At 36.0% G+C, this 13,299-nt stretch overlaps 1 protein-coding gene across 8 annotated transcripts in view; it reads right to left on the reverse strand.

The window, feature by feature from the left end:
- Positions 1-13,299, reverse strand: part of RFX3 (regulatory factor X, 3 (influences HLA class II expression)) — a 333,454-nt gene that overhangs the window by 236,792 nt on the left and 83,363 nt on the right. The window contains exon 2 of one of the 8 annotated variants that reach the window (XM_010860702.1): positions 10,981-11,060. The exons of 6 other annotated variants lie outside the window; for them this stretch is intronic. The gene's annotated coding sequence lies outside the window, so the exon portion shown is untranslated. Of the gene's footprint in view, positions 1-10,980; positions 11,567-13,299 lie in introns of those variants that run through there. One more of the 8 variants, XM_010860701.1, reaches the window with a different exon arrangement.

Below are 13,299 nucleotides of genomic sequence, written 5' to 3' on the forward strand. Positions count from 1 at the left end.
GCTTCAAAAGAATAATGCATGGAAAGGGTGGGAAAAAGATTAACTTTACAGTGGAAAAACCTGTCAAATATCATCTTGGTGGGGTAATCAAGGTTAAGGAGCACCAGTGATAAAACGTGTTGACACCATGTGTCTACCTACCTCTGCTGCTGCTGCTGCTGCTAAGCTGCTTCAGTCGTGTCCGACCCTGTGCGACCCCACAGACGGCAGCCCACCAGGCTCCCCCATCCCTGGGATTCTCCAGGCAAGAACACTGGAGTGGGTTGCCATTTCCCTCTCCAATGCATGAAAGTGAAAAGTGAAAGTGAAGTCGATCAGTCGTGTCCGACTCTTCATGACCCCATGGGCTGCAGCCTACCAGGCTCCTCCGTCCATGGCATTTTCCAGGCAAGAGTACTGGAGTGGGGTGCCATCGCCTTACTTCTCCCCAAAATTATCCCAGTCGAAATAAGAGAAACATCAGACAACCTCAAATTGAGGGACATTCTACAAAGAATCTGACCAGTACTGCTGAAGACTGTCATAGTCATTAAAAACAAACAAGGAAAGACTAAGAAACTGTCAAGGATCAGAGGTGACTAAGGGGCTATGAGGCCTAAACACTATGTAAAATCCTGGATTGAATTCTAGAATAGAAAAGTTTAAAAAAAAAGGTGAAATCTAAATAAAGTCTGAAATGTAGTTAATAGTAATGTACCAATACTGATTACTTAGTTTTGACAAATTTACCATGTTACATAAGATGTTATTAAGAGAAAGAGTGATTAATAAACTCCTTTACTACCTTTGTAACTTTTCTGCAAGTTGAAAATTATTTTAAACCAAAAACTTTATTATGAAAGTAGATTGTAGACACAGATGTCAAAAGTAAAACCATAAAACTTATAAAAGAGAATATGTGATGAAATAGTTTAGATTTTGAGTTAGGTAGACTTTTTTTTTACTTCCCTAGTGGCTCAGACAGTAAAGCGTCTGCCTGCAACACAGGAGACCTGGGTTCAATCCCTGGGTTGGGAAGATCCCCTGGAGAAGGAAATGGCAACCCACTCGAGTACACTTGCCTGGAAAATCCCATGGACAGAGGAGCCTGGTAAGCTACAGTCCATGGGGTTGCAAAGAGTCGGACACGACTGAGCGACTTCGCTTTCTTTCTTTCAAAGACTTTTTTAGAAAGATGCTACCACTAAAATCCATCAAAGATAAAATTGATAAATTAGATATTATCAAAATTAAATCTTCAGCTATTTGAAAGGCACTGTGTTTGGGAATGAAAGGACAAGCTGATTAGGAGAAAATATCTGCAAATCATATGTCCAGTACAAGACTTTTATCAATAATGTATAATGAACTCTTAAAATTCATATGGACCATAATGAAAGCTGAGCACCAAAGAATTGATGCTTTCCAACCGTGGTGCTAGAGAAGACTGTTGAGATACCCTTAGACAGCAAGGAGATCAAACCAGGTCAAAACTAAATGAAATCAACTCTGAATATTCATTGAAGGATTGATGCTGAAGCTGAAGCTCCAATACTTTGGCCAACTGATGCAAAAAGCTGACTCATTGGAAAAGACCCTGATGCTGGGAAAGGCTGAGGGCAGGAGGAGAAGTGGGTGAGAGAGAATGAGATGACTGGATGGCATCTTTGGCTCAATGGACATGAGTTTTGGCAAACTCTGGGAGATAGTGAAGGACAGGGAAGCCTGGCGTGCTGCAGTCCATGGAGTCGCAGAGTCAGACATGACTGAGTGACTATACAACAAAAAAATTCAATAATAACAACTTGATTTTTTTTAATGGATGAAAGAGTTGAACAGACTTCAGTGAAGATATAAAGATGATAAATATGCACATGTTCAAAACCATTAACCTTAGGATGATGCAAATTAATACCATAAGGAGAAACAACTACACGTACAGTAGAACAAACTCTATTATACCATGTGTTGGTAAGGATGCAGAGGAACTAGAACTCTCATACTATGCTGGTAGAAATATAAAAAGGTACCATTAGTTTGAAGAGTTTGGAATTTTTCCTAAAAATTTAAACATATCCTATCATGTATACCAACTTTTCTACTCCTAGGTATGTATCATCCTTTCTTCAAAAGAAAACCTATGTCCATACAAAGTCTTATATCAATGATCATAATTACTTTAATCATAATATTTAATAACAGGACATAATCCAATTGTCCATAAACAGGTGAATGAACAAACTAATTGTGGTATATCCTTATGATGAAACACTACTCATCTATAAAAGGAAATAAAATATCATTATCTGTAACAATATGGATATATCTCAAAATAATTATGCTGAATGAAAGAAGCCAGACCAAAAAAAGAATGCATACTGTATGATTTCATTTACATAAAGTTCAGGAAATGTAAACTAATCCATATCAACAATAACAGAGCAGTGATTGTAGGGGTTGGAAGGGTGGGATCTGGCTTGGTGGGACAGGGAGTGATGTAACAAAGGAAATATAAAAAGACACAAGGAAACCATTGAGTAAATGCATATCCACTATTTTGACTGCTGTTATGGTTTCACAAATATGTGCATATATCAAAGTTGTATACTTAACATATGTGTGTAGTTTATATCAAATATATGTCAACAAACCTGTTCCTTAAACAAATCAACAACCACAAAACCTGGAAAACCTGAAAATATAGTAAACCTGGAAATGAGAAGCCTGAAAAAAGACAGGATGGCTTTTGACAAACAGTAGATGGCACAGCAAGTGAAAACTGATTAGATTTGGTCTATTTGATTTGGGGAGAGAACTAGTACCCAAGCAGTAGAAATTAAAACTAAGCTGCATAAAATACATGAGAAAAATATCCTACAATTCCAGTTTGAGCTGAATGTGGAATAGACTTCTCTGTAGGGTAAAGGACCCTCACAAAGGAGTTCAAGCAGAAATTTAATCACCTGTTTAGGGGGATCCTAGAAGAAATTCCCACTTGAGATAGGAGACAGTATTTCTTGATCATTAAATGCACTGATTATAAAAATAGAACAGTTTCCACTTGGGGAGAAATTTATTTAATCATATTTATCAGACCATAAACCCATCAACACCAAATATTTTGAATGATTTAAAGTATTTGGGAATATATGAGCAAGGTTAATGAACCCATTTGTCAATCTTCAACTGAGTTATCCACACAGGGAAAGCAATAAGGGAGACTTCAAAAATAAACAGTTTAAAAAATATGTATTTATCTTGCTCATTTGTTTTAGCATATATTAAATTATTATAAATTTCTTGAGGGAAAGGAGCACTTATAATTTTTACCATGTAATTCTAAGTACTTACAGGACAATAACTAATAATACCAGCTACCACTTATTGAATATGTATATAAGCCTACAAATTTAAGCAAAGAATTTTGAGCTCTTGAACTTTACCATATTTCAAGACAGCTATTATCTCCATTTTATAAATGAAGAATCTTAGGCTGAAAGAAGTTAAGGGAACCTTCTTCATATCTAGGATCTGAAGTCAAGTCTGTCTGGCTCCAAAACCCAATGATATAAGGTTGCTTTCTAATTCACTAGGCCATCTGATGCTTACTATGAAATCTCTTTCTTCCCTATCTGAATATTTCCTATAATCCTAGCCAATTTATTTTTCAAAAGTACAAAATAATCTCATGTTACTTATCCAGCTTTATTTCCCTCAATGCCTTGTAACTCCCTACAAGTAGAGCCTAAAGTCATCAATGTGGTGAATGAGAAACATCCCTGCCTACTTTTCCAACACCACTTCCAATTATTTCTCCTGTATATTCCAAATAGATACTAGCAATTCCTTAAGAAATGCAATGCATCTGTACTTTCTGTTCTCACCTTTCAGCATGGCCTTCCTCTTATTTTCAGCCTGGTGAAGAACTTTTTGAAGAGATCTCTAGTCCTTCCCATTCTGTTGTTTTCCTCTACTTCTTTGCATTGATCTCTGAGGAAGGCTTTCTTATCTCTCCTTGCTATTCTTTGGAACTCTGCATTCAGATGCTTATATCTTTCCTTTTCTCCTTTGTTTTTCACTTCTCTTCTTTTCACAGCTATTTGTAAGGCCTCCCCAGACAGCCATTTTGGTTTTTTGCATTTCTTTTCCATGGGGATGGTCTTGATCCCTGTCTCCTATACAATGTCACAAACCTCCATCCATAGAGATCTCTTCAAGAAAATTAGAGATACGACAGGAACATTTCATACAAAGATGGGCTCGATAAAGGACAGAAATGGTATGGACCTAACAGAAGCAGAAGATATTAAGAAGAGGTGGCAAGAATACACAGAAGAACTGTACAAAAAAGATCTTCACAACCCAAAGAATCACAATGGTGTGATCACTCACCTAGAGCCAGACATTCTGGAATGTGAAGTCCAGTGGGCCCTAGAAAGCATCACTACGAACAAAGCTAGTGGAGGTGATGGAATTCCAGTTGAGCTATTTCAAATCCTGAAAGATGATGCTGTAAAAGTGCTGCACTCAATATGACAGCAAATTTGGAAAACTCAGCAGTGGCCACAGGACTGGAAAAGGTCCGTTTTCATTCCAATCCCAAAGAAAGGCAATGCCAAAGAATGCTCAAATTACCGCACAATTGCACTCATTTCACACGCTAGTAAAGTCATGCTCATAATTCTCCAAGCCAGGCTTCAGCAGTATGTGAACTGTGAACTTCCAGACGTTCAAGCTGGTTTTAGAAAAGGCAGAAGAACCAGAGAGCAAATTGCCAACATACGCTGGATCATCAAAAAAGCAAGAGAGTTCCAGAAAAACATCTATTTCTGTTTTATTGACCATGCCAAAGCCTTTGACTGTGTGGATCACAATAAACTGTGGAGAATTCTGAAAGAGATGGGAATACCAGACCACCTGACCTTGAGAAACCTATATGCAGGTCAGGAAATAACAGTTAGAACTGGACATGGAACAACAGACTGGTTCCAAATAAGAAAATGAGTTTGTCAAGGCTGTATATTGTCACCCTGCTTATTTAACTTCTATGCAGAGTACATCATAAGAAACGCTGGGCTGGAAGAAGCACAAGCTGGAATCAAGATTGCCGGGAGAAATATCAATAACCTCAGATATGCAGATGACACCACCCTTAAGGCAGAAAGCGAAGAGGAACTAAAAAGCCTCTTGATGAAAGTGAAAGAGGAGAGTGAAAAAGTTGGCTTAAAGCTCAACATTCAGAAAATGAAGATCATGGCATCCGGTCCCATCACTTCATGGGAAATAGATGGGGAAACAGTGGAAACAGTGTCAGACTTAATTTGGGGGGCTCCAAATCTCTGCAGATGGTGAATGCAGCCATGAAATTAAAAGACGCTTACTCCTTGGAAGGAAAGTTATGACCAACCTAGATAGCATATTGAAAAGCAGAGACATTACTTTGCCAACAATGGTCCGTCTAGTCTATGGTTTTTCCAGTGGTCATATACGGATGTGAGAGTTGGACTAGGAAGAAAGCTGAGCACCGAAGAATTGATGCCTTTGAACTGTGGTGTTGGAGAAGACTCTTGAGAGTCCCTTGGACGGCAAGGATATCCAACCAGTCCATTCTAAAGGAGATCAGTCCTGGGTGTTGCTAAATGATGCTAAAGCTGAAACTCCAATACTTTGGCCACCTCATGTGAAGAGTTGACTCATTGGAAAAGACTCTGATGCTGGGAGGGATTGGGGTCAGGAGGAGAAGGGGATGACAGAGGATGAGATGGCTGGATGGCATCACCGACTTGATGGACATGGGTTTGGGTAGACTCCGGGAGTTGGTGATGGACAGGGAGGCCTGACATGCTGCAATTCACGGGGTCACAAAGAGTCGGACACGACTGAGCGACTGAACTGAACTGAAGGAACTTTTTATCTTTCCAGACTCACTTTAAATATTGCCTCCCCTTTGATGTCTTCATTGACATTTCAGCAACAATTAGATGTATCTTTTTTTCCATGTACAGCACTCTATTCATACTAATTACTTGTGAATTTGTTTCTTGAAAAAAATAATCTCAAGAGCAGTTATTCATCTCTGAATCACCAGTACCCAAGTCCAATTCCCCATATATGAGAAAGGTTCAATAAATGTTTATTGACTAAATGAATGGATGGTGGACAGGTGGATGAATAAACAATTAAATGGCTATACTAACTAGCATCTTAAATTAAACAAGAATAAGGAAAACGTAAGGGTTTTCCTTTTTGTGATACACAAAAGAAATTATACTGCCTATGACAGAGATATACTAGTTGCCACTATTATAACACACACTGCACCTTGTTAATTCTTTATGATTTCATCCTAAAGTATGTATTAATTGAAGCAACTATTATTATCTAGCCTATTTGTACAGTCCTATCAAAACAGTTTATTCAATCAAATCTAAGGAAGTATAATTTGATGCAAAAATTAATTCTCAAGACTATACAAAATAATTGGAAACCTGGGGATCTGTGAAGTACTGACTACTTGTCAAGAAAAAAGCCAGAGGAATAACCTTTCTGTGACCTCCTCCCACAAACAAAACTATTCAGATTATACCATTTCAAGATACAACCTTGTTTAGAGCTCTCTTCCTACAGATTGATATGGACATCAAAAAAAAAAAAACCTCCAACCATTTAAAAATTCAATTCCAAGCTTTCTCAGTTCTTTATGAATTTAAATTATTTTTATGCTAGCCAATATATCTTTGACTAAGTTCCTAAAATCAGTCTTAATATATAACTGGGATAATTTATGCTACACTTTGGGGAGCTTCTTTTATTATATTATCCACTTGCACTGGGATGACATGGAAATAGCTTAGATCCTGTTGTGTTATGTTACAATCAGCCTAGACTTAATTCTTTTAAAAAATGCAAAATAAGATGGAACTTAGAGAAAAAAAAGTCAAGAAGCTTTGAGCACTACTCTCAGCTAATGGAAAAATTATTTTAATTACAAGAGAAATGTTCTAAAGCAATTTTCCAGGTGAAAACAAAACATTACTTATTAGCCAAGGAAAATGACTTCCCTAAAGAAATGTTCACATGTTCAGTAATCCTTAGTCCATGAAATAAATGCCTTATACAGGTAGGTAGGTTAAAAAAAAATTCACACCTTGGCAATTTTCTTCTAAAACACTGCCTCACTATAGCAGTAACATTTTGATTTATGCTTTCTGAAAAACTAAAAGGTATCTTAAAAAACACACAAAGGAAAACTGAAGTGCTCAATAAAGTGCTCTAAAAGTATATAGCAGTCAACTTTGCTTTTAGACAAAAGATGCCATTTTAAACCACATTAACTATAATCATCTTTTTTTTTCCCCCTGAAACATGATAGTAAAATGGGGATAATAACTGAATGATTTCAGAGTGCAGCACTGAAAAATTTGGGCTGTAAAATGAAAAGACAAAAAAAAAAATACTTTGGGCTAAGATATCCATTAAATAAAAGGAGACTATTTTTCAAACGCTGATATAAATTTTCTCAGATTAGGCAGCGAAAGCAGGATATGCAATTCGCTTTGATTTTTCTCTTTACTATCTTCAACTTTGTTCCTGAGTTTCTTTTTATAAACAAACAGGTTAACGTAAGCAGGTAACTGATTGTTTAACTTATCACATTATGATCTTTCAAGGGAAATGTTTCAGCACATTCAAGTTCTGGCTTTCCTCAGCATTTCTCAACTCCTGCATGAAAATATGATATTCCATAAAAGGAAAGGACACCATGTATGAATTAAGTAAGAAGGGTTCATGAGAGAACTGGAATCTAATTACATAAACACACTTCCCTACAGGTGGATTTAAGTTCAGAAATCTCTGAAATCTCGTCTTTAAAGGCTAGCAGTGCTTTTTTAATTATGCTAAAAGTCCCTTGTCTGCTTGATCTCTCATGAACAATTTTAATCAAGCAAGCCTAATACACTCCGTCTCACAGACAACTTACCAGAGCTCTCAACTATGAGCTAATGGGAAGACAAGGAACCACAAGGATTTTTATTAAAAGGAAAAAATGACCAGCCTAGAGATTTGGCCAGCAATAAAGCAAGATTAAATCATGCTTTTCCCCTACTTAGCCTACTTAACTTCAAGAACTACAGACCTGTAATTAATTTGCTCTTGAGATTTACTCTGTAAACATAAACATACCATTTAAAATATATTACATTCTTACAGCTCACAGTGGTTTTCCTTATTCTCCTTTCCCATTCACAAATAGACTAATAATACCAACAACCAGTTTTCCGGACTCAAGAATAACCCCTAAAATATATCTTCCCCTCAAGAGGAGAGTCACAAATTAGTCTCTTTAGTCTATAAGAATCCTGATAAGATCAAAATGAATGTGAAATGATAATTAAATGGACCAACAATAACCCCATCTCCACCTTTCAGTCAATCACCAAGTCCACTTGCTCCATCAGCTATCTCCAGTCCTCAGTCCATTCCAAGGCCCTCTGAATACAGCAGGCTATCCCAGTCTTCATTTTTCAACTGCTCTAAACTACCTCAACCCAACAGCCACCATTTTAAACTCCTTTCTCTTAGTCATTTCAACCCATTGACTCCAAAATCATCCCGGGGTTGTCCTGGTCCTAAGTGTCTGTGTGTATGCTAAACTGAATTGGGTTTTTCTCTCTACCTTGATCTCCAAACTGCTTTGGAATTCAAAATTCAAAATTTTAAACCCTGATCAGGGTTTACCTGATTAGTTGCTGTGAGGTTGGTAGCATATTCTCAAGCCCCTCTGTGCCTCATTTCTTTCATCTGTAATACTGTAGGTAATAATACACTGCCTTAAAGAGCTGATGAAAGAATAAAATGACATAATAAATGAAACAGCTGATGTAAGAATTAAATGGCATACTACATCAAGCAAATGTGCACATTTAATGCATTTATGTTTTCCTCCAGTGAGTCCCAGATCAGCATTTCCAGGCTCTTCAAGCATAATCTTAAGCACTTCTGTCAGTACCTTTTTGTTTTAATTTCCTAATGTCTAAACTCAGCTCCATCCCTCTTGAGGTTTGCCAGCTATTTTCATGGTAGGGCTCTCTGGGCATCTCTGTCTCACTCCATTTTTCTGGGCACTGAGTCACGTTTGCTTATTCATTAGAGGGTGCTTCATTTAACTTTCAGTTCTTACCTGCCTGGTTCTTTTCCTCATTAATGCTGTACTTTTTACTAACTGCAATCGCGCCTCATCAGTTTAATTCAATACTTTTCTATTTACATTGATTCAAAAGACTACTCTTCACAGTTAAACTAAAAAACAGCAAATTATAATATAACAGTTTAGGATAGTAATGACTGTAGCCCAGGAAAAAGCATCTGGTTAATTCTTACAAAATTGCTGCTGCTTCTTTTTTTTTAAACAAACATACACTATACACATTCACCTATCAGATCCTGGGATACTTCTGACCTGGTTGCTAGATGAGGTGTAAAAATTCAACTTGTTTACTGAAATGGTAGATGCTGAAGAGCAAAAGGGAATACTTGCCTTACAAGGCAGGGCAAAAAATAAAATTGAGAAATAAACTTTTAAGAAATGTTCATCAGTACTACTAAGACTGCAAATACATATATGCAAATCCCTTAATGCCCCCACCGAAAGGGTTGTCTGATCTATCAACAAATATCTCAGATTAAGAGAAATCTCAATTCTAGCATTAGAAAGGCCAGATCTTTAATAGGGAATATTCCTATAAATCAGTAAGGACACACTGTTTAGATACTGTAACCATGCTCAGTGGTCATTTTTCCTTCTCCTTTCTACTTTTTTTTTTTTTTTGGCTTTTTGTTAATAGTTTCTCATTCATTCTTACACAAATTTATAATGCTTAGTGACACATTATTCTTTAGATAAATATTAATTATATGTCTTTCATAGACTCCATGCTTGGTAATTTTCCTAATGGAGCATAAAGTCTTCTCAAATCCTAGCATTAATCCCAACCTGTTTCAAATTACCAGGTTTTGAAGTTTTGCCTCAGGTTCTGGTCAAGGACAAATTAAGTCAAATAAAGTGCCATCAAGGACAGGTTTTCTTTTATTTTTTTAAGTAACAGAAAAGAATAATAAAATAATATTTCTTAGAATTTTACCTTAAAAACTCTTATGATCATCCTATTCAATTCACTCAGGCAAGTTTTATATTCTAACAATATTAACAAATATATTACTGCAATGACCTAATTCAGCACTTCAAGGGACAAGGGCTATAACTTTCTTTTCAACTCAACATTTAGTTTTAAAAGAGCTGCTATCTGTCATCAAAATCACAGTTTCTAATACCATTTTCCAGTAAAAGAAACCAGGGCCCCTCAGAGAAGTGACTGATTCTAGGAGTAAAGCAGAAAATGTAAAGGTAAGTCTGATGCATCCTGAGGAGAAAGGAAAGCCTCAAAAAAGAAAAAAAATGAAACAAAACACAATGATGAGGGTATGCCAAAGAAACATAGGAGTTAACACAGAACAGTTAAAAAGCTGCCAATGACCAAAGCTAGAATAATTTGAGCAATAAAACAATATTGGATTTTAACCTAAAGTATAAAATAAATATCACTGAATCCATACTTTACATAAATAAATGATTGGCTAAATAAATAAACAGATAGGGAGAAGAAACATATATCTTGTTCAGAAGTATTTTAAATAATTCACAAAGCTACTTCCCACTCAAAGAGGTGCAACATAACTCCTGACTCCTTAAGTGTGGGCTCCATGGAGTAACCGCCTTTCAAATAGTATAGTGTGGAAAGAGGGGGTTAAAGAGCGACTTTAGAGTGGGAAAATCTGTTAATAAGAGGAAAATATGTGCAGGATACATGAGAATTCTATGTGCTACCTTCATAAGCTTTCTGTAAATCTAAATCTATTGTAATATTAAAAATGTATTTTAAAAGTTAAAAAAGAAAGATCTTCCACTGCCTTTCGCTGTCTAAAGTTTGCTATCTAGCTTACCTGCAGAAACTCTAGTCAATTTTAGACCACTTCAATTGTACAATTCTTCACAACACTCTCACATCCAGAGGTAACTTGCACTGCAGTAGAATGGAAAGGTGAGAGTCACAGACCTGCATCTGAGTTTGGCTCTATATGGAACTATGCACTTGACAGAAATAACCAATCTCCTCATCTATAAAATGGAGCAAGCCTACCTGGAGGACTTTCCTATGGGATGGAGGCTAACGGGATGGCCTGTCTGCATTCTCATCAATGAATCTCATTGGCATCTATCCCTAGTTTGGCCCATTTGGGTGTTAACCAGTTTCTAGACCTGGGTGTTTCCAGTTTGTTTCTTTGATGCTCAAATGTCATTCTTAATTAAAAAAAAAAAAAATCCATGTTAATTCTATCTGTTGAAGAATAACCAGAAATCAGATAGAACAGTTGACTCTAGTGGACACAGGCGTGGGAGGCAAACATAATTCAACTGTATACACTCTTGGGCTACCTGAATTATTTTTTACTACGTGTACACATTAGCTGAAAACTGTATAAATCTTCATTATGTTGAATTGGTTCATAGTGCGTTTCAGGCCTTCTACTTTTCTGTCTATTCATTCTATTAATCTTTGAGAATTTGATATTGCAATTCCAACTAAAAATCTTAATTTATTCACTTTAAAAAATTGTAATATATATAGTAGAACTATATGTAACTTTGTTCTGTATTTTTTAAGTCTCCCGCAAATGTGTTATCATACTTTCCTAATTTCAAAAAGAAAGAAAGAAACAGTTATTACAGAAGCAATAAGAAATTCATTACTACTCAGGGATTACTATAATTTTCTTACTTCTACCTTCATACCTGCTGTCTGTTATCTCCTTTTAATGCAGTATCATAGCAAAAAGCAAGAAGCACAGCTCCAGAGAAATCTAAAATTATTTCAAACAACTTCTTTTGTACCAAATCAGCTGTCTCAACTGGCATAGCAGTCTTGGAATCAAAAGTGACTTGAATCTAGATTTGCCTGTATACTAGTTATTTAACCACACTAAACCCCAGCGTCCTCATCTGTAAAACTGGAATAACAATACCCACATTTCATAAGTTTGTTGGAAAGATTAAATACAAGTACATGTAAAATCCTTAGCCATGCTTGGTCCATCTATTACAGCCATTATAAGTATAAATGGAAGCCTGTGGGAAGATTTGATTTCTCACTCAAACTTGTTTTACTACTTGGCTATGCATCCAGAAGCAACTTCCAAGTTTTAATACCTTTAAAATGCAACTGGTTTTCAGCAATTATTACTTCTAGCTTCCTAAAGAAAAAGCATTAAAGAACTAGAATGAACAGTATTTCCTTCTCTGCACAGAAAAGTCTCCAATCTTAAGAAACATGAAAGACTCACACACTTATAAGTAACATACTTAAAGTTGAATAATTCTTTTGAACCATAAAAGCAACAAAATAATCAATGACAATAACAGAAAATTTGATTAAATGTGCAAATGCTATGGTTGAAGCTGTCTTTGGGATTCTACCAGAGAACTGCTAAGTTTAAAATTTTAGGTTATATTTGTATTCTGGCCCTTTGTTTTAGTTTACTTGCAAAGGGGTATGTCACACATAGACAAAGTTTTCTGAGACTAGTGGTAACATATATAAATAATTTTAATAAAAATCAAGTTACAGCAACACATATAAACATTTTATATGATCAATGAATATTTGTTGAATGAATTTTGAATGTATAAATATGTAAATAAATAATACATAACCAATGCATCTTCTTTCCTATGAGTTATGAGAAATACCATTCTCATCCTTTCTCAAAAAAGGAATTAAACAATATATTTTACACTGATACCTATTTTACCACAGGTTTTAAATTAAAGCACTTCAAAAACTATAGGTATACCTTAAACGTAAATGGGTTGAATGCCCCAACCAAAAGACAAAGACTGGCTGAGTGGATACAAAAACAAGACCCCTACATATGTTGTCTACAAGAGACCCACCTCAAAACAGCGGACACATACAGACTGAAAGTGAAGGGCTGGAAAAAGATTTTCCATGCAAATTGGGACCAAAAGAAAGCAGGAGTCACAATACTCGTATCAGATAAATTAGACTTTAAAACAAAGGCTGTGAAAAGAGACAAAGAAGGTCACTACATAATGATCAAAGGATCAATCCAAGAAGAAGATATAACAATTATAAATATATATCCACCCAACATGGGAGCACCGCAGTATGTAAGACAAATCCTAACAAGTATGAAAGGAGAAATTAACAATAACACAATAATAGTGGGAGACTTTAATACCCG

Source organism: Bison bison, unplaced genomic scaffold, assembly GCF_000754665.1.
Source record: "Bison bison bison isolate TAMUID 2011002044 unplaced genomic scaffold, Bison_UMD1.0 scf7180017864469, whole genome shotgun sequence".
NCBI classification, from domain to species: Eukaryota; Metazoa; Chordata; class Mammalia; order Artiodactyla; family Bovidae; genus Bison; species Bison bison.